Genomic DNA, 25,147 nt, shown 5'->3' on the forward strand with positions numbered 1-25,147 from the left:
GGAAAGAGATGTATAAGGATTTATTTAAAAAGGAAAATTTCAGAACATCTGAGAGACATTTCTATTTATGATCTCTGTCCTGCAAGTTATTTAATGTAGCAGAGCCCTGCAGAGAAATGACCACAGACAAAATGTTCGTTGCCTGATACAAAGACATTATCAGTCAATAATTGTTGGATGATTACAGGGATAAGGCAAATATCTACTTATAACTTAGGTAGTTAGGTGTCCCTTTACAAGGGTTTATAAAATAAAATATTTATTCTTTTGAAAGAAGAATGAGATTCTTTGCCAAAAACATCTATTTGAAGATTTCTTTTTTCCTCACATGTTGCGTTTCCTCTTGGTGTTTCTAATACACTTCCCTGTTAGTAGACAACACTTGGATCATCTTCAACCTTCAGAAAAACAAAATGTAATAACACAAAACATCAAAAATATCTTAATCTTTTTCCTACCAGGAGACTTCTTGGCTCCTATGAATATTTGCCTACTGCCTTTTTAAAAATCAGCTCCTTACAACAAAATATATAAGAGACGGTAAATTTCAATGAATTAAAAACAATTTCTTCTCTCTCATTCACCCATTAACCAAGAGGGCTCACTCAAATGTCATGAAAGACTGGGAGAAGATCTGTGCCACACCACCTGTTTAGTTGTGTTTTTAATCTATGGTCAGAAGTTGTTAGAGGTCTCTAAATATACCATGTTTTGTCTTCTTGGGCAGCCTGCCTTCTGGTCAGTACGTTATTATGAATACAACTTTCTTTTAATTCTTCCTTTTTCTCTCCTTGTTCTCTTGCCATGTCTATGTCTTATTAAAAAAAAAGAACAAACAGCCCAAAAAATTATGGTTAAAAAACCCATAAAACATATAGTTAAAAAAATAAGTACCAAAAACAGTAACAAAGAGCAAAAGTTTATTGTCAACCTCCTACCCCTTGACCCCTCTGACCCTGCAATGGAAGCTCTATTTTCCAGAAATAAATACAAAGTTAACTTTATTTTCTCCTCTTGGTTATCTCAATAATGTTAAATAGCATATATATGTCACTATCCCTTAGATTAATTCCGGACATTATCTATTAACTCTTAGCTATGAGAGATGAAGCTGTAAAACCCTTACATCATTTCCAATAGTTTTTACCAATGTTTCCTTATGGCTAGTGACCTTTTGATTTTCCAAAGTATCACTCAAATTTTCTCTATATAAATATGAAGATATTAATGCTACTACTCTTCACCTCTACTCCTCTCTTTTACTTCCCAACTTTTGTGATTATATCTTCACTTTTATATCATCCAAATTAAAAACATGTATACTCTGATAATATTCTTCTGTGTATTATCTTACAGGCTAATTCTAAAAGTGAAAAAGAAAAGGATTATTTATATGATATTTATTTATTATTTATTTATTTATTTATTTACTTACTTACTTACTTACTTACTTACTTATATGCAAAACAAGTAGTGTTCTAGGATATTTTTTTAACCATAGAGCCAATATCCCTAGTCCTATTATTCTATGTATAATGTTCATAGCTTTTCAGTCAAATGATATCTCTCTAAACTCCATAAGTTATTATGATCATTACATATTTTAGCTTGCTTAAAATGTGTTTTACATAACTTTCTTGTATGCTACCTCCACACACACTCTCTCCAGAATGCATACTTTTCTACTTTTTTATTGTTTTCGGCATATCACTAATATTTTCTGTGTACCTTTATACTGTTTGTTAGAAATAACTCTTCCTACGGTAATCACTATCTCTATTTTCACAAGTAGCTGGAAATTGAATCTCTAAGATGACACCTGGGAAGAATGGTAGTGTAAGACAAAGGTAACATATTGTCTCGTGGGAGATAAAATAACCTCAAGTAGAAGCTACTGCTGGAAATTAGAGAAGAAGAACCTGGTTTCAGGTCTCAGAAAGCATTATGATTGTCCATAGTTTATGCATTCCGACTGTTAGAGAAATCATCGATCTGACTTGAATAACCCCTCTTTATTCAATGAAGCTTTATTAGGTGAACGTATATGAGATTATCAAAATTAGTTGAGGAGTTGCACAGATCAACTTGCACTCTTACTGTATACTTCTGATATATTTGACCTTCAAGATCACTGTATTTGACCCTATAATAATAAAGGTATTTACCATTGGCTGCTACAATGAACAACTTCCAAATTTCAGTGGATTAACCAAACAAAAAATTATTTCTTATTTGCTTTTTTCTTACTTAATTGTCTGATGCTAGTGAGGGATCTCTCCTGGGAACTTTTTATCTATTGGTAATTCTGGACTCCAGAATCCTTCTACTGTGTGGCTTTGACATCTCAAAATCCTTTACTTATAGTCATAAGGATGGAGATTTGGTCCCCAGCCAAGGATCCTGCAGGATATTTTGAGGACCAGGACAAAGTAGAGTGCATCACTACCTTCTACACACTATTGTCCAGAAATAGTCATAGGGTACCAATTTAATTACACAAAATTGTGAACAATATAGTCTCCCTGTGTGCACTGCAAACAGAAACAATATTGGTGAGAATACCAATTCACGTCATCAAAACTCCACACATTTCTAACTATTGCTAAATGTCTTGTCAGGATAGGTTGCTTCTCCTTGGAGGATCAGTACTGTAATTAACACAAAAGGTGTGTGGGAATTAATCGAAACATATTGAAAAGGGGGAAATGAGTATTATTCTGGTCTAGAAGTCTAAAAATGCTTATTACAGAAAACAAACTATAATATTGAAACACCACTTGTAAATCTCAGTAGAATACCATCTGATTTAGCTTTATCAAATAAGAGCAGAAACTCATACAGAGCCTATTCTATGACTTGCCAAAGATAAAAATATTTTATTTACCTTTTTGTTTAATAAATAAATATCATTACTTTTTCATTTTCTTTCTTCTTTTATTCAGTGATACAATTGACTGCTTTCTATTAGTCTGGGTTTCTCTGAATTTAAAGACATTCCTCTTAAAGCAAGTAGGTGACAATCAAATAGGTGTTCTTTGTATGCACTTGCTAAACTACAGGTTACTCAGCCAAGAAGTAGGTTATATGGCATTTAGGTGAGTTTTCATTACTCAAGAGAATCATGTAACTGGATAAAAATCATCCTTCAAATTCAATACAGCATTATTTATTCTAGTGTGTAAGCATGTAAACATGATAAAGTGAAGCTGTTAAAACAATGAAATATTATTCCTCTAAAGATTTAGAGCACAATTTAATATTTTACAGCATCAGACTTATTCATATGAGTATGTGATTTTGTAATTTATATATATAATTTCCCATTCTCTCTAATGGTTCCTGCCTTTAGGGAACTTTAGTGTTGCTTTATTTACTAATACCGACATTTATGAATAAGGAAGACTTATCACCTGAGATAGTTTCCTCCCACTCAAATTCCCTGCATAGAATCTATACAGTTTATGACAAGTATTTTCACACAAGGATCCAAATAAAAGAATATTTATATGAATTAAGAGCAAGACATCTATTCTATAACACAGATTCTGCCAAGAGATGATACAATCACAGAAGGAATTCAAGAAAATTCTGATGTCATATTTCTACTGCATACCCTTTGCTAGAGAGAGTGTGGGAGTACAAGAGATAAAAGAGCAAGAGTGAGAGAATGCGAATAAGTGAGAGAGGGATTGAATTTAAAATAGAAAAACCTTAAAAAAAGAAGATAAACGATTTGTGTGGTATGAGGGAATTTGAACAAGCACCTTGCTCTTAAATTTTAAAGTTAACCTGTATTTAAATCTTCCATTTTATCTGTATATGTTTATTCCCAGAATTGGGACATATTATTTCACTTCTTAGATTTCTTACTTGGTAATATGATAGACTGCACAGAAAGAGAATTACGAAATCTCTCTTTTAAAATGTATTGGGCAATTTGGTATGCTCATAGCTTTTAATATAGTAATAAGCCATGCCATGATTTTAATTAATCTTAAAAAATAGATGCTAAATTTGACCATCATCCATCAATAGATTTTGATCAGCAGAAGAAGCCTAATTTAGGCATTCACTATTAGGGCCTTAAGTTATTACATAAACTAATACAATGCGAGAAATAAAAATAATCTATTTACAAGCAGAATATTGTTCTGAACCTAAAGTTTATACATAATCATTTCTTAGAGAATACCAGTGCCATTTCTAGTTACAGTTCTTACATCTTCAAAATACACTTTCAGTGCACTCTTCTTACTTTAGAAATATTATGCAATTCCAAAAGAGACTTTTATTTTAACCGGGTTCTCCAGAAAGCGTAGTCTGAACATGAGTGCTTTATCAACATTGCTTTACTAGGTAGTGCAATTCCAAAGAGCAGAAGTGAGAGACAAGAAAGTAAATTAGGTTAGGAGGGAAAGTCAATATGAAGATATTTTAGCAAATGGTTGCTGCTACCCTATTGTTTCATCCCTTTAGGTTGCCCCCACAGAATTCAAATATACTGTGTCTCAGTTTATATAGGCTGATTTATCCATGATTTCTCATCTCTCATTGATTAAAGTTTTTTTCCCTCTGGATGTTAACATGTGACTACTTCTAGGTTGTGCATATGTGAGTACCAAGCAGAGTCCCATGGAGTCACCTTTAGGGACTCTACTGAGTAGGATATGCAGACATGAGACAAGGAATTGTGAAGATGTTCTTATATGGAGTATGTGAGAGCCCACGCAAATCAAATCATAATAGTGCCAGCTAAAACATACCACTCATAAGGCCTGGAAGATCTTAAGTGGTAAAAATGTGGGAAGAATGATACATTCCAACCATAGCAGCATAGAGGTACACTACTGCCCTTCATATCTAGCTTGTATACTATAATATGGGGCCTCCATAATTATGAAAAAATATAGATACCCTCATTTCTTTTCTGAGCAGAGCAGGGGAGGGCAGTGGTAAAATTCAATCAGTCATAGTCTCCCTTGAGGTATTAGCTTACCTCAATCTCTGAAAGACTTAAGGAAAAAGGATCGGTAATGTAAGCTACAACTTCTGCTGCTTCATCTGATCTATCCTTACACCATTATCAATATTCCTTTTCTCTCTATTCTACCACTTTTCTACATACCCATCACATTTAGCCAGTACTTTGGCTAGTCTACATGCGTTAACAGTTCAATGATGCTAAATCTTTATTCTTGAGACATCTGACACTAGTTGTCCTGGCTTTGCTAGGCTATGATTGCTGCAATTCTCATATACTGGTTCAGTAAGACAGGTGATACAGCCCCAAGAGTTGCACCAGTGAACCCTTTAGGTTCCAGACATTCTCCTCCCTACCTTTAGCGTCCTCACTCCAAGCAGCACATTTAGTTCTTAATAGTTATGTCATCACTAGCTTACTGTCAGAGAAAACCCAAAGGGAAGTGGTCATATTTGCAACTTTTTGCTTGAAAAATTATTATTATAACTCCTAGTAAAAGTGTTTCTACCCTATTAATCAGGCCTTTAAAACAGCAAAGTTTGGGGTGGCAAGGATAGCAGGCACACAAATTGTGCAAAGAAAACACTGGAAGTTAAGGTAGAAGTCATCACCCCTTGTTTCCAAGACCCAATATATTATGGGGATCATATTAATCAATGGTCTCTGTTGTTGGAAAATCTCACATTCAGCAGTGACAGTAACTCTATTATCTTTGTGGAGAGTTTCACTCATTCCTGTTGAGCTCATGTTTTTCCTGCCACCATGCCCAGTCTATGCTTGGGCCCATCATGTAAACACCGGGGTGGGCTGGCTGAAGAGAGAAGCTGTCTGACACACCTATGGGATGGGTCATATCCATTTATTGTTGAAAGTTTTCTCTCTGAGTAATTCTCTCTGATGAGCATTATCATGAAAAACAAAGATCTACATGTTTTTTGATCGTACGCACAAGTACATCAGTTACCTCTTCTATATACCTCCTTGCCCCCAACCTTTCATGCTTGTTCTTTTCAGGCTTCTAGACTGGTAGAACATTCTCATTGCTCAGGATTCCATGTTTATACCTACATCAGCAATTTTTTTTCTGATCTCTTTTGACGATTAATAATAATTATATATATATTCATATCTCAAAATCTTTAGAAAATATAGGCCTCTAAGAAAGGTGATTAGTGCTAGAGAGATATGATAGAGTCTAGTTTGTGATTTTTTTAGTGTGATTTTTGTTTATATATTTAGTTACATAATTGATGATTTATAAGTTGTATAAAGATTATCTGAGGCAGTTAGGCTTGTGTCTTCTTTTTTGGAAGACAAAATAGTTTAAAGACTGGTAGCATTCAATATTGGTTTAAGTCACTGGTTCAAAAAATAAAGTCATATCAATGATAATGATAACAATTAATCTCAGTAAACTATAGAACACTGTATAGAGTACTTTCATTTGGCTCATTTGATGTGTTCAGCCAACAAACCTAGTAAATGATATTATTAGTATATTTATTATGTTGATGAGGTTATTGAGTATCAGTAATCCTTCACCTTTTGCTATTATAAATGATGGGCCCAACCAATCTTGTCTAATTCCAAGTCCATGGCTCTTGAAAATATATTATCTTGGGTTTATATATTATCTTGAAAATATATTATCATGGGTTCAGTTAACAAAAATTAATCGAGAACCTTAAGTTCTAGGAATAAAGCAGTGACCCAAAGTCTTATTTTAGTGACATTCAGAGGAAATAAATTAATATATAATATAATATCAGTAAAAAATAAGTGTTGAGAAGAAAATTAAATCAGGATAAAGTGATCAATAATGACAAAAGAGAGGAATTGGGGTGGTCAGGGAAGTTCCCTCTGAGGAGATGAAATTTGAACAAATGTTTGGTCTATACGCGTATATTTTTTAACAAATAGAGAGATACAGGATTCACTTTTCTTACATGTGAGCTACACCTCTAATCATCGCAATCATGGATTTTAATACAATATTTAAATTTCTATAAGATTTTAGTAAGATTTACTAAATTATAATAAATTTCAAAATAATATGTACAATCATATTAATTTTTATACTCATTCTGATATTGGTGGCTACAAATTTTTATAAATTTCCTAAAGGTCATTTGTTACAGAGAAAAGAAATATTAAAGGAAATTATTCTGTTGATAACTAAAATCTATAAAGGTACCTACACATTCATTTAATTTTGTAGTAGCACCATTCTGAGACATCAAGAGCTTTAGAATTCTCCGCTGGAACTGAGGAGACACTCTACAGTATTCTATCAAGTATAGAAGTTATCAACTTAATGTGGTAAACCAAGGACTAAATTAAATGCTTCTTAATCTTTAGAGGAATGTCTGTGTTCTGAATTTAAAATTTGACTCGAAAATAATGGAATAGCAATACTTTTTCACTTTCCCACCAGGCTATATCACACTAGAAGAGCTTAAATAGACTTAATCCTAAAATACATCCATTTGTCTAACATATTTAATGGCAGTGCTAAATCCATTGAACTATATACCTTTTATCTTAGTTAGAATAAATAAATTACTTCACAATACACTAACATTCTTGAGATTTTGAGTTTAAAAGATGAAAAAGATTTTTACTTTCTGGTAAGTCCAAAAAGCTGATGTAACTTTAATAGATTAAAGAAAAACACTTCAGGGATTCTGGAGAGGAAAAACATCTACTGTGGAAAATATAAGTTTTACACAAATTTTTTCAGTCTGCTAGTCTAAAATAGTCTGTGAGAATTAGGTTACCTCAGATGACTATACTGAAGTCACATGCTTCTTTTTATGGCTGAACTGATGCAGGCTAACAAAGTAGATGGGCCTATTCTCACTTCTATCATCAGGTATGAAGGTGTCACTGAATTTTCTAGTACACTATATTTATCTTTTCTTCCCATGATATTCATCTCAAACTTAGGGAACTAAAAATTATAAATAAAAGCCAATTTTTTAAAAGCGAAAGAACAAATACTGGATAATTTTATTCATACATTTAAAAAGTTTTTAGGTGCTTGCTCATATTTTAGGTAATAAATTAATTCTAACTAGTACAAAGATAAGTATTTTGCAATTTAAAATCTTATAGATGTAATAAAATGTAAAATTATTGATCGATCCAGTTTTTAGTATATTAAAATTATATATATGTATATATATAATACTTGTATTTAAATCATGTCTTTATATATGCTATAAATAAGCCATCACTATGTACCTATTTCATAAGATATGGTACTTTCCAGAATTCTCAGATATTCTGTATGCCCCATTCATCCAAGTCACAGAGAGAGATAGCAACTAGAACATAAAGACCATGGTATATATATTATGCTATAAAATTTGGATTTTGTCCTAATTCTGCTTGTATTTAAATCATGTCTTTATATATGCTATAAATAAGCCATCACTATGTACCTATTTCATAAGATATGGTACTTTCCAGAATTCTCAGGTATTCTGTATGCCCCATTCATCCAAGTCACAGAGAGAGATAGCAACTAGAACATAAAGACCATGGTATATATATTATGCTATAAAATTTGGATTTTGTCCTAATTCTGGGACAATTAAGAGGATTGTGTACAAATCTAGAAAATAGTTAGCAAAGTTTTGACCTATGGTGATAAGAAGTATGAAGAGTGATTTGAGAGAGAGAAGAAAAAACTGTTAGGATTTGGTGAGTAAATTGGGGGAATGAGAAAAAAAAATTAGTTTTACTGGCTTGGGTAACTCAGTAGATTAAAGCTCATTTACTAAAATGTGAAATGCACAAGGATGAAGAAAAATGTGGAAGAGGATAAGAGTACTTTAGCCATGTTAATTTGAAATGTTTGTAGTATATCCAAGTGTAAATGTTTTGTGAGCTATTTAACATATTAGATTACAAATAGGCTGGAGAGATTTAAGAGTCAGTAATTATTTATATATGATTATCAAATCACAACATTAGAAATATTAGTGCAGGTATTTTTTGAGAGAGAAAAGAGAAGAGATTGAGGTTAAACTCTGTAGAGGCTAACATTTAAGGAATGTGTAGCAGACTAAGGACTCATGAAAATAACTTTTGAGAAGTGGTCAGAAAGTTGGGATGAAAGGTAGGATTTGACTTTCAGTAAATCTAAGGAAGGGAATATTTTTAAAATCTCATTCCTAATATTTAGTATTTTGCTTGATGCATGAAAACTCTATATGTCTTGAAAGAGGAAATCCAGCTTCAACAATCAGAACTTAGCCAACAAGATTTTCTATCAGATATTCAGATATAAATTAACATTTGTAAGGCATACCGATAATTCTACAAATCAAATCAATGGCTGTCAAGCAAGATGCTGAGGAAGTGAAATGCAAGCATCAAACTAAGTATGCCTCTCTACATGCAATCATACATGATACTCCAGATAGGTAGATAGGCAGTAATCTCTGTGCAGTTATTTGAAAAATTGTCATAGGTAACTGAGACTAGATGTAATGAAACACTCCCTGTTCATAAATAACTATAGATTTTGAAATATTTTCATTGTATCTAAATTCAAAACATAAACCCTAAATGTAGACCCTGTTAATCATAATTAAAAGAAGAAAATAGAAGAGAACAAAAATATAGTTCTGCTAAAATATATCAGGTTTGGAGTTTGATAAGTCAGAATTCAAGTACAGGCTCCAACTCTTCCTGTTTGATTTTAGGTATTTTACCTTCGTGGAGCTCAATTTGCTCATCTGCAAAATGTGGATATTAATGCTATATACATCACAGACTTAAGGAATAAAATAAAAAAATTTTGTAAGTTCTTTACACATATGGCACATGTAAACATTTAAAAAAGAGTAAAATAATTGGAGATACACTAGAGAAGAGTATTACAATCCTATATAGGAAGATATTAACAACGTTGGCTAATTAATTTTTATGGAAACAGGTTATCTTTTTGTAAACCTTATTTTTCCAAAAAAAGAATAGAGAAACTAAGAAGAAATTAAAATGTTTCGATAAAAATGGAGTTAGAAAACCTAACTTAGAGATCCAGGAAAGATTGGTTGGAAGCCATTTGTGAAAAACTACACTTCCTTTGATGGAAGTTCTGGCTATTAAGAGGAAAAATGATTGTAGTTGAAGCTAAGGAAAAAGCTAGTGAGCACACATAGAAATTATCCTTTTTTCCAGGGACTAAGTAGTAGCAAACCTAGAAAGAGCTTAATATTAGCTCCCTGAGAAAAGATAATACTGTCATGGGCCAGGGGGAGAAAACAAAACTAGCTAATGGAGAGGAAAGGAACAAAAGACAAAGACCCAGAATATTCTAGAAGAGTTGGAATGGCATGCATGTAGCCTAACTCAATATATAATCATGAGATAGTGAGCTTGGAAATAAACTCAACTACATATTTATTATTTTAAATTGGAGTTTTCTTCATATAGCTATAAAAAGTGGGATGTGCCTAACATTTGGTAGCTATAGTGAAATGATGAAGAAAGTATATTACTGAGTAAATGAAAAATAGGGATAAAATAGGAATATTAAAGCTTTTGTAGTAAAGGGGTTCAGAACAGGCTTCTCCAAGATGTGCCACTTTGGCATGTGGGTTATTTTGAGCTGAAGGAATCAAGACCCTGTGGGCTCAAGAGAAACTTTTACCTCTCCCTTTAAGATTTTAAAAATTGGGAGCCTTGCTCATAAGTTATTACTAGAAATAACTTTACATGTCCTATCTATATGGCAGGGCGGATATCTAATTATTGAACATTTGCTCATCTTGTCATACTGTGAATTATCCTTTTCCCCTTTTAAGCCCCACACTCCTTATCCCTGTCCTTAGCTCAAGATATCATAAAAATATCTCATGTCACCTATCTGTCTCTGTACCTCTCAATTATGTGGTCTTTCTGACTCTCTCAGGTATGTGGGGTTACTATAAATACATAATTAGATTTGGTTATTTTCTCCGTTTAATCTGTGCCATGTTAATTATAATTTTAGAATAGTTAGAAGAACCTAGAAGGGTAGAATAAAATTTCTTCCTCCCTGACAGTAGCAAAAAACAAAACAAAACAAAACAAACAAAAGAAGTTCCTTTTTAAAATTCTTGAGTGTTAACTATAGAAACTCACCTAGGAAAACTGGCAACAAACAAACAAACAAACAAACAAAACATATCCTTGATAGACTTCTGTTTGGGATATATTCCAAATGATCACAAAGGCCATCAAACTCTATCCAACTGACAAATTTTCAGAGTTGATTTTGACCAGAGATCTCATTTTCTACATTGCTAGTTGCTGTGCATTCTGGTTCATGGTCTTGACCATTGTATACTTGCTATCCTTGTAATGTCATTAGACTTACAAAAAGGTCCCCTTACAGACATAGTGGGTTTTTTAGAGTTAGGACCATAGGTCGCATGGCCATGTGTTTTTGCCATTTTTGCTGGTTTTCTCTAGTTCCTCTTAAAGTTGTGTTCTCTAAACAGGATCAATTTTTATTATAAGGTATAATATATAAAAATTATATTGCATTTTTTTTTATAGCTCTTAATAGCGTCATTGCAGTTCAGGGAAGAATCAGTATACTACTTATTGTTCTTACAGTTTTAGATCACCTATATATGTTTGTCTCTATTACCACAGCTAACTTCTTGGTCAAAGTTTTTATTATCTTGAGTCTGAGTTATTGCGATTTTTAAAAAATCTATTTTGCCTCATTTTAATTCATCCTACTCACAGGTAATTTTTCTTAAGCAAGTCTCATTATGTTAATTTCTTCTACTACTCTCCTATTAACTAGCACTTTGACCCTTTTCAGATTTCCCTTTGCAAAACCTTCCCTTCACAGACATGGGATATAAATAAGCTTAACTTCCTGCCAAAGAAACAAAAATAGGCTCTGATTTTATGAAATCACCCATTGTACTTCACACCTCTGTCTCCAGTGATGGTTTTAAGAATGAATGCATAACACAGTAAGAAACAATGAGGTGTCAGTAGTAGTTTTTTAGGGCTTCTGGAGAAAAGAAAAAAAAAATGTTTCATCTCTCCTTAGAGGGAGGTAAAAAATTTTTTTTTTCCTTCTTGTAGGCATTGCAGTGAGAGTATGTGAGGTCTGAAGACACTGTAGCCATTTTTTTTTTTTTTTTGTAATCAGGGGAACTAATTTTAGGATGAAACTGACATGTTAGAGTGAGTAAAGCTAAGAAATGAGCATTGATTGGTATAGCAAATTTCCAAGGATGCCATGATTAAAGCCAGTCCTATCTCTGATCATTGCAATCACACAAGCCAATAAATTCCCTTGTTGGCTTAAAGTAATATTAACTTTCTGCTTTCCTTACTCATCAAATGCATTTTATCAAATAAAAAATAGGTTTGGTCAATAATATCACATCTTAAAATTTTCAGTGCTGCTTTGAATTTTATTTCGCTAAGATAGTTAACACCCAATATTTTGAAATTTGAACACGGACTACCACCTAGTAATCTATGTTTCAACTGAATTTTTAACAAAAGTTTTAAACCTAGTTAGTGTCAATGAATTCTTACATGAATCATTAGTAGTTTGTTAATTAATTCTAACAGCTAATTAATACCTGTTGAAAAAAATTGTCAATTCAGTCCTGATATTTACATGACATACTTGTCATATTTTTTTTGGTGACCATGAGATTTTTACTCCAGTTTTATTGCAATAATTGACATATAACATTGTATAAGTTTAAGGTATGCAATATAATGATTTGAAATATGTATATATTAAGAAATTACCACAATAAGTTTAGACAGCACCCATTACCTCACATAGTTGCAATATTTTTTCATGTGATAAGAACTTTTACCATCTGCTCTTGAATTGTATGAGTTTGTTATATGTTTGGGGTATAAACCCTTTATCAGTCATGTGGTTTGTAAATATCTTCTCCATTTCCATAGGTTGTCTTCTCGCTTTGTTAATCATTTATTTTGCTGTTTAAAAAGCAAATCAAGCTTTTTAGTTTAACGAAACCCCACTTGTTTGTATTTACTCTTGTTGCTTGTGTTTTAGGTGTTATATCCAAAAAATTATTACCAAGATCAATGTCAAGGAGCTTTACCCCTATATTTTCTTCTAAAAATCAGTAACATTTCTGTGTACTAATGATAAATTATCTGAAAAAGAAATTTTAAAAAACTGCCATCAAAAATGAAAAGATATTTAGAAATAAACTTAACCAAGGAGATGAAAGATCTTTGCACTAAATCTATAAGACACTGATGAAAGAAATTGAAGAAGGCACAGGTAAATAGAGAATGATCCCACAATCATGAATAGCAGAAATAATATTGTTAAAATATCCATACTACTCAAAGCCATCTATAGATTCCAAGCAATCTTTATGAAGATTCCAATGTAATTTTTTACGGAAGTAGGGAAAATAATCCAAAAATTCATTTGGAACCACAAAAGACTAAATAACCAAAGAAATCCTAAGAAAGAAAACTGGAAGCATCTCACTATCTGATTTCAAACTTTATTACAAAGCTGTAATAATCAAAACAGTGTGGGACTGACAAAAACAGACACACAGACATATGGAATAGAATTCAGAGTCCAGAAATAATTTCAAGCATATATGGTCAACTAATGTTTGACAAGGGAGCCAGGATATTCAATGGAGAAAAGACAGTCTCTTCAATAAATGATGCTAGGAAAAATCGGATATTCATATGAAGATGAATAAAATTAGACCCTTATCTTACACCACTCACAAAAATTAACTCAAAATGAATTAAAGACTTATTTGTAGGACCTGAAACCATAAAACTCCTAGAAGACAGAGATTTTATAATCATTTTTATTCATCCTTTAAGCAGACAGTTGTATATTTTCAGATCACACTGTTTTACATTTTAACGGCTTTTCTCTGAAATTCGTAGTACAATAAAACAAAAATCTTACTTTCTTCTTTGTGGTTTAGCTGCTACAATAGAAGTCTCCTCTAATAACATAGGCTCTGCCAGGAGTATGTGTGATTGCTATTCTCTTTCATGTGCTTATCCTTGAATTTAAATAAGAATGGCAAAACTGGCTGATGCCAAATATTTAACTATGTCAACTCTTGGATTTCAACTTTCAATGAAATTGAGGATCTGGGAGCTGGAAAAGGTGAAAATAGGGCAATGACTATAAGAATATTTTTTTTTTTTTGGAATGAAAGAATCAGAGCAAAGCACATTCAAATGTTAGCAATTGTTCTTGAATAAAATCATTTCATAACTTCATTTGGAATGTTATCAATATCCCCTTAAGAATAAGGTTGTCATTTAGCAAATGAAAATATAGAACTACCAGTTAAATATGAATTTTAGGTAAACAACAAATGATGTTTAAATATAAGGATGTACCATTCAAAACACGGTGTATTTTTTTTATCTTATAGCTGTAATTGAACAGATGTTCTATTAAACATTTTTATAATTCTTTACTGGGTATTTTAAATTGTTAATTCACATTTCCTTTTTGTAATTACGGGAACATAGGAATTATCCTAGCATGATGAAAGAATAAACAATATAATATATAAAAATATTCAATCAAACCCCTCTGTGAAGAAACCTCTTTATGTTGTTTAGAGTTCATTCAATTCAATACCATTATAAGAGAACATGCACTCTGTGTCACAGCAGGATAGCTGGATGCCAAAATCTGTTCTCATCTTCCATAGTATTCAGTTTCACCTAGAAGGTGGTAACTGAGCCAGGGACCACATTTTCTATCCCCCTTACAGATGTTACCGTTTGATTAGTTTCACCAATGGAAGGAATGAGTGTAGGGGTGTATGCCACTTCTTGGCCAAAGCTCATAAAAAGGAAAGAGACCTCCCCCATTCTCTCTTTTCTCCTCTACCAGGTAGATGCAGAATATAACCTTGGAAGTACAGTATGCATCTTGATCTGGGGAAATGGCACCCTTAACTCAATTGCCCTCATTTATGTATATATGTATGATTACAGCAACTTTACCTGAAACCAATTTGAATGTAAAGTTCTGAAGAATCTGTGAGTGTTTTAATAAGCAGCAAGATTTTGTGGCAATATTAATGCAGTTAAATTACAATAATTGAGAAAAAAGTTTGTTGTACAAATTTGGCTACAGCTTGGGACATATCAACTACCTTGCAAATTGTGCTTTATTTAAATGAGATGAAAGATCTCTCAGCTTTAAAAACACTGCCCTCTTCAACAGAAAAAGATTTTTTGTTATAGGGGATCACCATAACAGAGGGGAAAATAAATCACAGGATTAATTTGTTAGTCAAAGCCACTAGTTTAATTCAAGGAACTCAACTAGATGAATTGCTGTGGAACCTAAAGACCTTCTAGGAGGCTCAGGCATTCGAGAAGGAAAGTTAAAAATAAAGATAAATAAAACTGACTATGCCTTATGGTATTTGTTTTATCTAGTTGCAAAAGAGCTATTACATTAAGTTATGAGTTTTATTTAAGAGAAAACCACTAAAATTAAAACCTCAAGTGAGCTTGTCAAGAGCACCACTTTTGTGTGTGTATCCCTCTATGACAAGCTCAAAGAGGTAAACATAATATTATTGGTTAAGTTTATTAATGTTTCTCAAGCCAAACTGTCACATAAAATCAAGGAGGCTCTTGTTTGACCTTATATCAAAAGTCTAAGTAAGTTTGTGCATATGCAGTGATAGTAACTTAAAGCAAACCTCTCTTTTAAGTCACTCTAATTAATTAATTAATTAATACTGATGGTATCCTTTTTTTAAAAAATATTGTAAAATTAACATATGTTCACTGTAATTGAGATAAATAAATGAAGAGACCTGAAGAGTTCAAAATGAAAAAAGAAAATCCTTTCTTTCACAACACTCATTTTACTTCCCAGGTCCAAAAAAGTATGAATACATTTTTTTATCCAATTTTTCTCTCTTTTTTCTTTCCTTTTAAAATTTTGTTATATATATCTGTGTGTAACTTGCTTTCTAGTTTGCCTAAGAATATATTTCAGATATTATGCTTTATCCGTGCATATTATTCTATTTAATGGCTACATAGTCTTCCATGGTATGTAAGTACCACAATTTATTTATTATTTATTTAAACATATTTGTATTATTTTCAGAAGTGTGTTCATATATACATAATAACAATGAATATATTCCTATTTACAAGTTTATTTTATACTTAAGTAATTATTGTTGTGTAGGTTACAGAACTGAAATTGATTATGAAAAGTGTTTATTTAAATGTTTTAGAAATTAAATTCCCACAAAATATTGCGTAAATTTATTTTACTAAAGCCTATTTATAGTGCCTTTTCTTTAATCTGTGTGCCTTTTAGAAGAAAAAGACCTCAGAAATTTGTGCGTACTATTAAAATACTACACACACACACACAAACATGAACACACACATGGTGTTTGTGTGTGTGTTCCTGTGTGTGTTTCATAGAATTGAAAGTAGAAGTTCCCTTTTGAATCTTTTATTCATTGGGTTGTAATTGGAGCACTCAGTGATAAGCTTCTCCTCAGCAATTTGCTTTTTGAGTAATGATTGTTCTGCTTCTTCAAGAAATGAATGAGGCCCAGGTCAAGTCAATTATGAAGGGAGAAAACACTGAAATTAATGCAAATCACTCAGAATAGATTTAAATAACCCTAGATTTATTTAACTAACACTTAATTTAAAGAATGCTTGAAATCTTATTTCTTCAGTAAGTCTTTTTCCAACTAAGTAAACCCGAAATATAGATGCAGCCTTCAAGAAACACTGACACAGCAACGCTCTCCTGGGTTTCAGCAAAATGCTGCAGTTGCAAAATACCTGATTTGCATCTTCAACAGCAAGGGGGCCCATTCCTAAATCACCAAAAAGTTCTCAGTTTTATAGGCAGGTAAATGTATTCTGATTAGCAAAGGAATCAGTGATTCAATTGTTCATTTAATCACCCACTCAGCAAACATTTTTAGTGTGTTATTTCTAAGATAATGCCATCATTCTTTGTTAGAAATAAGGCACACCTGGTTTGGAAACTAATTTTATCTCTGGCTCTTTGACTTTGGGTATGTTGTAAGTTCCCTCATGTTTGGAGACAAATTGCTACTACCTTGCAGTACTTCTAATATTTAACAAGAAAACATGTACAAGCCTTGATGAGTAGGCACTTGCAATAATTCTGTTCTCTTTTTTTCTATCATTCATCAGTGTAAATAATTGTTGTGTTAATCTGGTCATCAACCAGGTATTCCCGGTTTACAAATATCCATAGGTACAATACTAGTGGCTATTCTGATTTGCCCATGCATAGTTTAATCCATAAACTGTACATGCAGCTACTCTTCCCACATTGAAATCACTATGCTGTCTCCACTCTTCAATTAAACTTGCCTCTTTATTTTCTATATATGCGATGGGCAATTTAATTATATTTTCCTGTCCATTGCTAACAACCAAGATTGATGGTCTTCATAAGCAGTCTATACTGTAGAGTGTAAAAAATAGTACACAGCAGAGTTTTTAGTTTTACCTCATTTTTTTTCTTCAGAACCTTGATTTTTCAAATATTGCAATTGTTTATTGTATCTTTAATGCTCTACCTGTTATTTCTTTTAAACAAGAGCGTAGTTTTGCTGCAGGCTCTGGCATTTCTCAACCCTCCTAGAGGTGAACAGAAGACATATATATGTCCTACTTTGCATTTCCACCCACATTTTCCAAAAGTACTTCAAATTCATCTGTCCATTATTTAGTGCATCATCTCCTTCCCAAAATAATTTTTTTGAACTTCAATTCATTTCTGCACTCTGACAGCAAGGGCAGGAATTTGAGAGTCACCTTGGATTCCCTTTTCCTGAACTTTTATATTAAAAAAATTACTTAATACCATCAACTTAACATCTTAAATAACTGTTAGCTATTCTATCCTCTCTATTTTTACCTTTAACATTTTTATTCAAGCCTTTAATTTTTACTTGGAATTTAACAAATGTGGTTTTGCCAGGATTATAACACATATTTCTTCAAAATCTTTCCCCTGTGTAGCTCTCTAACCTTCTTCTCTCACATTTCCTGAATATATCGTTCCATACTTACAATGTTTGTACACACTAGGTACTAGAATGTGAGGACAACCTGCATCCTATCACTTCTTTGGTTTTCCAACACTGAGTGATTAATTCTTATTCATTGCTACACAAGCATGAATGAGTTTGTTCCCAGATTAGATTATAGTTAGTAGCCTTTGATGCTGCTTTCCTTAATTTACCATGAACTCCTTGAGTGCAGGAAGCATAGTTTATTGCTCTCAAAATTCTAAGTGAATAAGAAAGAGAGAATGTAGCAAGCAAGAAAGGAGACAAGAATGAATAAAATAATCCCTGAATATTTTATAGCCATTTAATACATTCTTCTCTCAGATCTATATCTCTCTTTACTGACTTCTGATTGGCTCTGTCTTCCAGGATGGCATCCTATACAAACTCATTTGTGTTCCAATATACATTTTTTTCTCTCCCATGTATCTTCTATTTTTCTTAAGCAGTGCTATGAACTAGCTGTTTGTAAGGAAGCATTTGGTTTAATTAATTCATATTAAGGATTAAAGAACTATTAGCTGTTTTAATATGGTATCTGTTAAAGTTTTAACATTTAAAAGAAAGACAAAGGAACACAAAGCAGTGAATCTCTATCTTAGTTCATTCGCGCTGCTATAACATAATAGCATAGACTCAGAGGCTTATAAATAACAGACTTTATTGCTAAAAGTTCTGGTTGCTAGAGGTCCAAGATCAGGGTGCCAGGATGATATGGCTCTGGCGGGGACCTTTTTCTGGGTTGAAATTGCAAACTTCTTGTGTCCTCACGTTGTGGAGTAGGAGCTGAGGAGCTTTGTATAAAAACATTAATCTCAATCATGAAGATTCTTCCCTAAAGACCTAACTCCCAAAGTCCACATTTCTTAATACTACCACCTTAGGGGCAAGGATTTTAACATACGAATAGGGAGCAGGGCCCAAACATTCAGAGCATACTAATATCTAATTGTAGATATTGACTGTGCAATTTTGGGATATAAGGGCACTAATATAAAAGTACCTCTCATTGTTCTGCTCTGATAAATATTTTCAGAAGGGAGAAAGATTAAGATGACTAATTTTAGAAGCTAATATGATATGGAGAGAAAAGAGTTTTTAAGAACTTAAGGGATTTCTCAAATTTTTGAATAATTCATGCTGGTCATTTGAGCAGTAGGTTTTTTGTTGTTGTTGTTTTACTTTTAGGTTTTTATTGTAACTTTGAGAAATTAGTGGTAAAACATGGTTTTACAAAACAGTATGTGATTGCACTTAAATTCACATAAAAATAGCATAAAATGCTATTTTTATGCTGGCAGAGAGTTTTCTACACACAATATACACACAATAAATTCAGTCTTTGGGAGATTTTGTGGTCCTCATAACTGCCTGAGTTTTTTGTTTTTGTTTTGTTTGTTTGTTTGTTTGTTTGTTTGTTTTAAGTATGCAAGGCTTGGAGGCTGGAAGGTAACACAATTATATGCTCCCCTCCTAAATAATACAAACTTTCCAGTTTGAGACTTAAATATATATATATAAACTTTATATTTCTCTAAGAGTACAGGCCTCATTGCACTGCTAAAGGATTCTTCCCTTCTCCCCACTTAGAATTACTGAATGTAATCAGCAAGAAGTCTTTAACAAGTCTCATGGTCTTTGGCCATAAATGAATGACACTCTCCACAGCAAGGACTAGCTAATCACCAAGTCGGAATTCTGCATGTGTTTACTAGGGTGTGTTCTTTTTTACTTTTCAAAGTCATAACGGATCAGGTACAGTGACTTCCGCTTCCATATTTGACCTGCTTCACTAAATAGGAGGTAATCCCTCACTTTAGGCCACTGCATAATTTATTCTGCTTGTTATTATGAGTATTTTTGACAGCTTTAACATTTTTTACTGAGGGTTGGTTGATCCTGGACTCTTTGATCCCTGAATCTGAGTGTCGTGGCCTCCCTATGCTCATCATTCCTTGGTCACAAGTAGTCTGGGAGCCTTGTTCAGGAGTTAGACTAAAAATGGAAGTTCCCTCAATAATTATATCAACATTTCTGAATAATTGTGTTTAAAAAGGAAAATATCTTCTCTCTGGATGTGTAGCACAAGATAGTTATTCTTCATTGTTGTAACCATCTTGTTATCCCTTTAAGTATATATGTTATACAAATTTTATACATAAAAACTTTATCTTTTTGAAATGAAGACTAGTTTATGTCCATGTCTTCCATCCACCTTTTTAGATACCACTGCCTCTATTTATCATTAGTATTCCATGTTGCTATTTGATTTAGATAATTTGTATTTTATATGTCATTGAAAATTTAATACATCAAAGATTAAGCTAGTAAAGTGTGTAAGAAGATTAAAAGTGTTGTTTTCTTATGTAAATATTCCCTAATATATTTTATTTGTAAAAGTATGAATTTTAATGTACTGTATAGTTAAATATAATTAAATAAAAAGTTATAAATACCATTTTAAAGTCGCTATCTGTTCACAACATACTAGTAATTCTAGGAACTATTTGAAGAAAATAAACGTAAAATCCAGCAAAATCATTGATTATTTATTGTAGTGAAATGGCAAAAACCTAAATCTCAAGAATCGATTAATTTATAACACCATGGTAGAGCGACCTAAGGAAATAGAACATGGCCATTTTCTTGTAAACAAGTAAATGCAACAATGAGATACCCTTTTTACATATTAAATTTAAGGATTTCTCTGGTGGTGTAAGTATGGGTACAAAGTGGACTGGCACACACTCTTGGTGAGAATGTAAATTGATATAACCTTTTTGAGGACAATTTAAAAACCACCATCAAATTAAAACTGCAAATATCTTTTGACTTAGACATTTCACTTCTAAGATTACTATATTTAAAGCACATTTAACACACAATGTAAATATATATATATATATACACACATATATATATGTGTGTATATATATATATATATTGCCTTACTGTTAAAATGTACAGCTGAAACTTACCGGATTTTATTAATCATGTTACCATAAAATAATAATAATAAATAAATTTTAAAAAGTAAAAAATAAAACACATCTAAAAATACTGTTAGTGGAAAACTAATAGATGCAATGCTGTTAGTGGAAAACTAATAGATGCAATATAGTATGAATTATACGTGCTTCAAAAATGTGCATATACACACTAGTGCTTAATATGTGTGGAGGTATATGTTTATATATGAAGACATAGGTAAACTAAAAATGTATTTATAATTATTCCTTGTGGGGCTGCAGGGAAGTGTACCTTTTTAAAGACATTAATGAGTAATTTTTATAGTGAGAATGTTTGCATTTTTAAAAATATAACATTTCAACTATAAATTAAGTGTCATCACACAGATTAAACAGAATAGAAACCAACTAATTGAAGAAAAGGACATTTAGAAAGCTCTACTTATCTTTAAAAGCAATTTTGGTTGAGTTCTTATGTTTATGCATATTTGTGGAGCAAATTATTGTACATATATTTTTATAAAAGAAGCAAAGAGGAGAGGATAACATGCTAAATGAGGGTTCAACCAAAGAAAAAAAATAAATTAATAACAGCAATAAAATTCTTGCGTAGATAATTTTTGATAAAATGTAGGCAAAATTAGAATTGATATTCACAACCTGAATGGATTTAGCTGAATTCCTATGAGACAAAAATAGCCTTATTATTATTATTTTTTTTTTTATTGAGCTCTAGGGTTCAGAGGAAAATGCATTTTTGTAGTATTAGGTAAATGCTCACTCAACTGACCAGGATGTTTTCTGTGGTTTTTACTATTGTATTTCTTGCCTATGTTGACATTCATGTTTTATTTATAATAGGAAATAATTAACAGGTCAAAAAATTCACTTACAGAAAACTGATGTATTTTATAAAGTTCAAAGTGGGAACATTTTTAAAAATATAAAAGCTTAACCCTAATCTTTTCCCCCAATAGTCAGTCTATTTGAATTGTGATTTGTACATTAGAGATCAGTATTAAGCCATAAGTGTATTAAAGTGAGATATATATATATGTGTGTGTGTGTATACACACACACACACGCATATATATATATATACACACACACACACACACACACACATATATATGCATATATATATACACGCATATATAGTGCTGTTTTATTAAAAAGTGTTAAACAAAATAAGGAATCTTAAAATTAGCTTATATAATAAACAATTAAGTTATATAATATTCTTTATATTGATCACTATTATCCTCACATAAAATAATTACTAGCTACACTTTAAAAGATATATTTTTAAACTACATTATAGAGAGACATACATTACCTTAAGTCAACACAAATGTATGTCTATAAAATGTGTTTATAAAACTAAAAGAAAAGATGATACTTACATCTCTTGCAGATTAAATGTTTTCAGATCAGCCAGGTTTTTCTGGACACTTTCCCTATAACAGAAAGTGAATCACATATTACTGATTATGGTATGAAATGAGCAATTACCATGCAATATGTGATACCATAAATGACAAAGTAGAAAGTACTGAGTGTTGAAAATATGGTAGATTTAGCAATGCATAAATCATAAGACCAAAATGCATTCTTAAGTTAAAATGAGATATGTAAACAGCAAATAGCAGTGAAAAGTCATTTTTAGACCATTCTAATGGTCTATGTTCTTATCGATATTCAAATCTATTGACCTTTCTCAAATTAACAGTCTATTTTATATTGGTAAAAATTTTTCTTATAAATTTGGACAATTAAAATTAATAGTTAGAAATAAAAAATTAAAAAATAAAACAAAAATCATTTTAAACATTTTCTCCATCTATAATTAGTAACAAATAAACCGAACACAGTATAACAAATACTTTTGTTTAAAAAAATGTTTCCTTGAGGTCTGCACCAGACCAAATAAGAACACTGGCCAGAGAGGTACAAGTCAAAGGAATTTTCACCACCTGAAGATGGCCATTTCGATCTGCTTTCTCTCACCTGAGTGACCCCCCCAAATTTCCTTCACTTTAGAATCTCCACAGAAAATAAACAAACGAAAATTAATAGTTGTCTCAAATTGTATGGTAAGCGAAGGCCAGTTCCATACAAATACTCTAGTGTCTGTGGTTCAGTTCTTTCACTTCTGTCTTTTTTTTTTTTTTTTTTAATTTTTTTTTATTAGTTTCAAGTATACAGTATATTGGTTAGACATTTATATACTTTATAAAACGATCCCCCCACTTGTTCTTCTCTACTCTGGCTCTCCATCTAGCCATTAAATCAATGCTAACTGCGTTCCCTATGCCATGCTCCCCATCCCTGTGACCATCTATCAACTACTAATTTGTACTTTTTTAACCCTTCACCCCATTCTCCCAGGCCCCCAAAGGCCCACCTGTCTGGCCATCACCCGATGTCCTCTATATCTGTGATTCTGTTTTTTATTGATTTGTTCTTTTTGTTTTTTAGATTCTGTGTATAAGTGAAATCATATAATATTTATCTTTCTCTGTCATTTCACTCAGCATAACTTCTAGGTCCATCCATGTCATTGACAATGGTAGGATTTCATTTTTTCTAACGGCTGAGTAATATTCCATTGTATATATGAACAATAAATTCTTTATCCAATCATCTGTTGATGGGCATTTAGGTTGCTTCCAAATCTTGGCTATTATAAACTGTGCTACCATGAACACAGGGGTGCATAGATCTTTACTAATGGCAAGGTGTAGAGCCAGAATTAAATTGTGCTGCCATGAATATAGAGGTGCATAGATCTTTACGAGTTATTGTTTTGATTTTCTTTGGATAAATACTCAGAAGTGCAATAGCTGGATCAAACGTATATCCATTTTTAATTTTTTGAGAAACCTCCAGACTGTTTTCCATAGCGGCTATACCAATTCACAATCTCACCAGCAATGTATGAAGATTCCCTTTTCTCCACATCCTTGCCAACACATGTTGTTCTTTGATTTATTGATGATAACCATTCTGACAGGTGTGAGGTGATATCTCATTGTGGTTTTAATTTGCATTTCTCTGATGATTAGTGCCATTGAGCATCTTTTCATATGTCTTTTGGCCATTAGTATTTCCTCTTTGTGGAAATATCTGTTCGGGTCTTCTGCTCATTTTTTAATTAAATTGTTTGTTTTTTTTGTTATTGAGTTGTATCAGTTATTTATATATTTTGGATATTAACCTCTTATCATATGTATCATAAACGAATATCTTCTCACAATCGGTTGGTTGTCTTTTTGTTTTGTTGATGGTTTCCTTTGCTGTACAAAAACTCTTCAGTTTGATAGTCCCATTTGTTTATATTTTCTTTTGGTTCCCTTGACTGAGGAGATATATCCGTTTGCAATATCAGAGTTTACTGCCTATGTTTTCTTCTAGAAGTTTTATGGTTTCAGGTCTTACATTTAAGTCTTTAATCCATTTTGAGTCTGTTCTAGTATACAGTGTAAGAAAGTGGTTCCCTTTCATTTATTTATTTTTTTTGTATGCACCATTTATTGAGACTGTCTTTACCCCATGGTATATTCTTGCCTCTTTTGTCATATAATAAGTGAGCATATAGGCATGGATTTATTTCCAGGCTCTCTATTCTGTTCCATTAACGTATCTGTTTTTATGCCAGTATCATGCTGTTTTGCTTATTGTAGCCTTGTAGTATAGTTTGATATCAGGTAGTGTGATACATCCAACTTTGTTCTTCTTTCTCAAGATTGCCGTGGCTCTAGCTATATGAAAAATGCCATTGGCATTTTGATAGGGATTGAATTTAATCTATAGATTGCTTTGGGTAATATTGTTGATTCTTCCTACCCATGAGCACGGTATATGTTTCCATTTATTTGTATTTTCTTCATTTTCTGTTTTCAATGACTTATAATTTTCTGAGAACAGGTCTTTTACCTCCTTGGTTAATTTGATTCCCAGGTATTTTATAGTTTTCGATGCAATTGCAATGGGATTGTTTTCTTAATTTCTCTTTCTGAAAGTTCATCATTAGTGTATAAAAATGCCACTGACTTCTGAATATTAATTTCATATCCTGCTACTCT

The sequence above is a fragment of the Pteropus alecto genome, unplaced genomic scaffold, assembly GCF_000325575.1.
Source record: "Pteropus alecto unplaced genomic scaffold, ASM32557v1 scaffold12, whole genome shotgun sequence".
Classification (NCBI taxonomy): domain Eukaryota; kingdom Metazoa; phylum Chordata; class Mammalia; order Chiroptera; family Pteropodidae; genus Pteropus; species Pteropus alecto.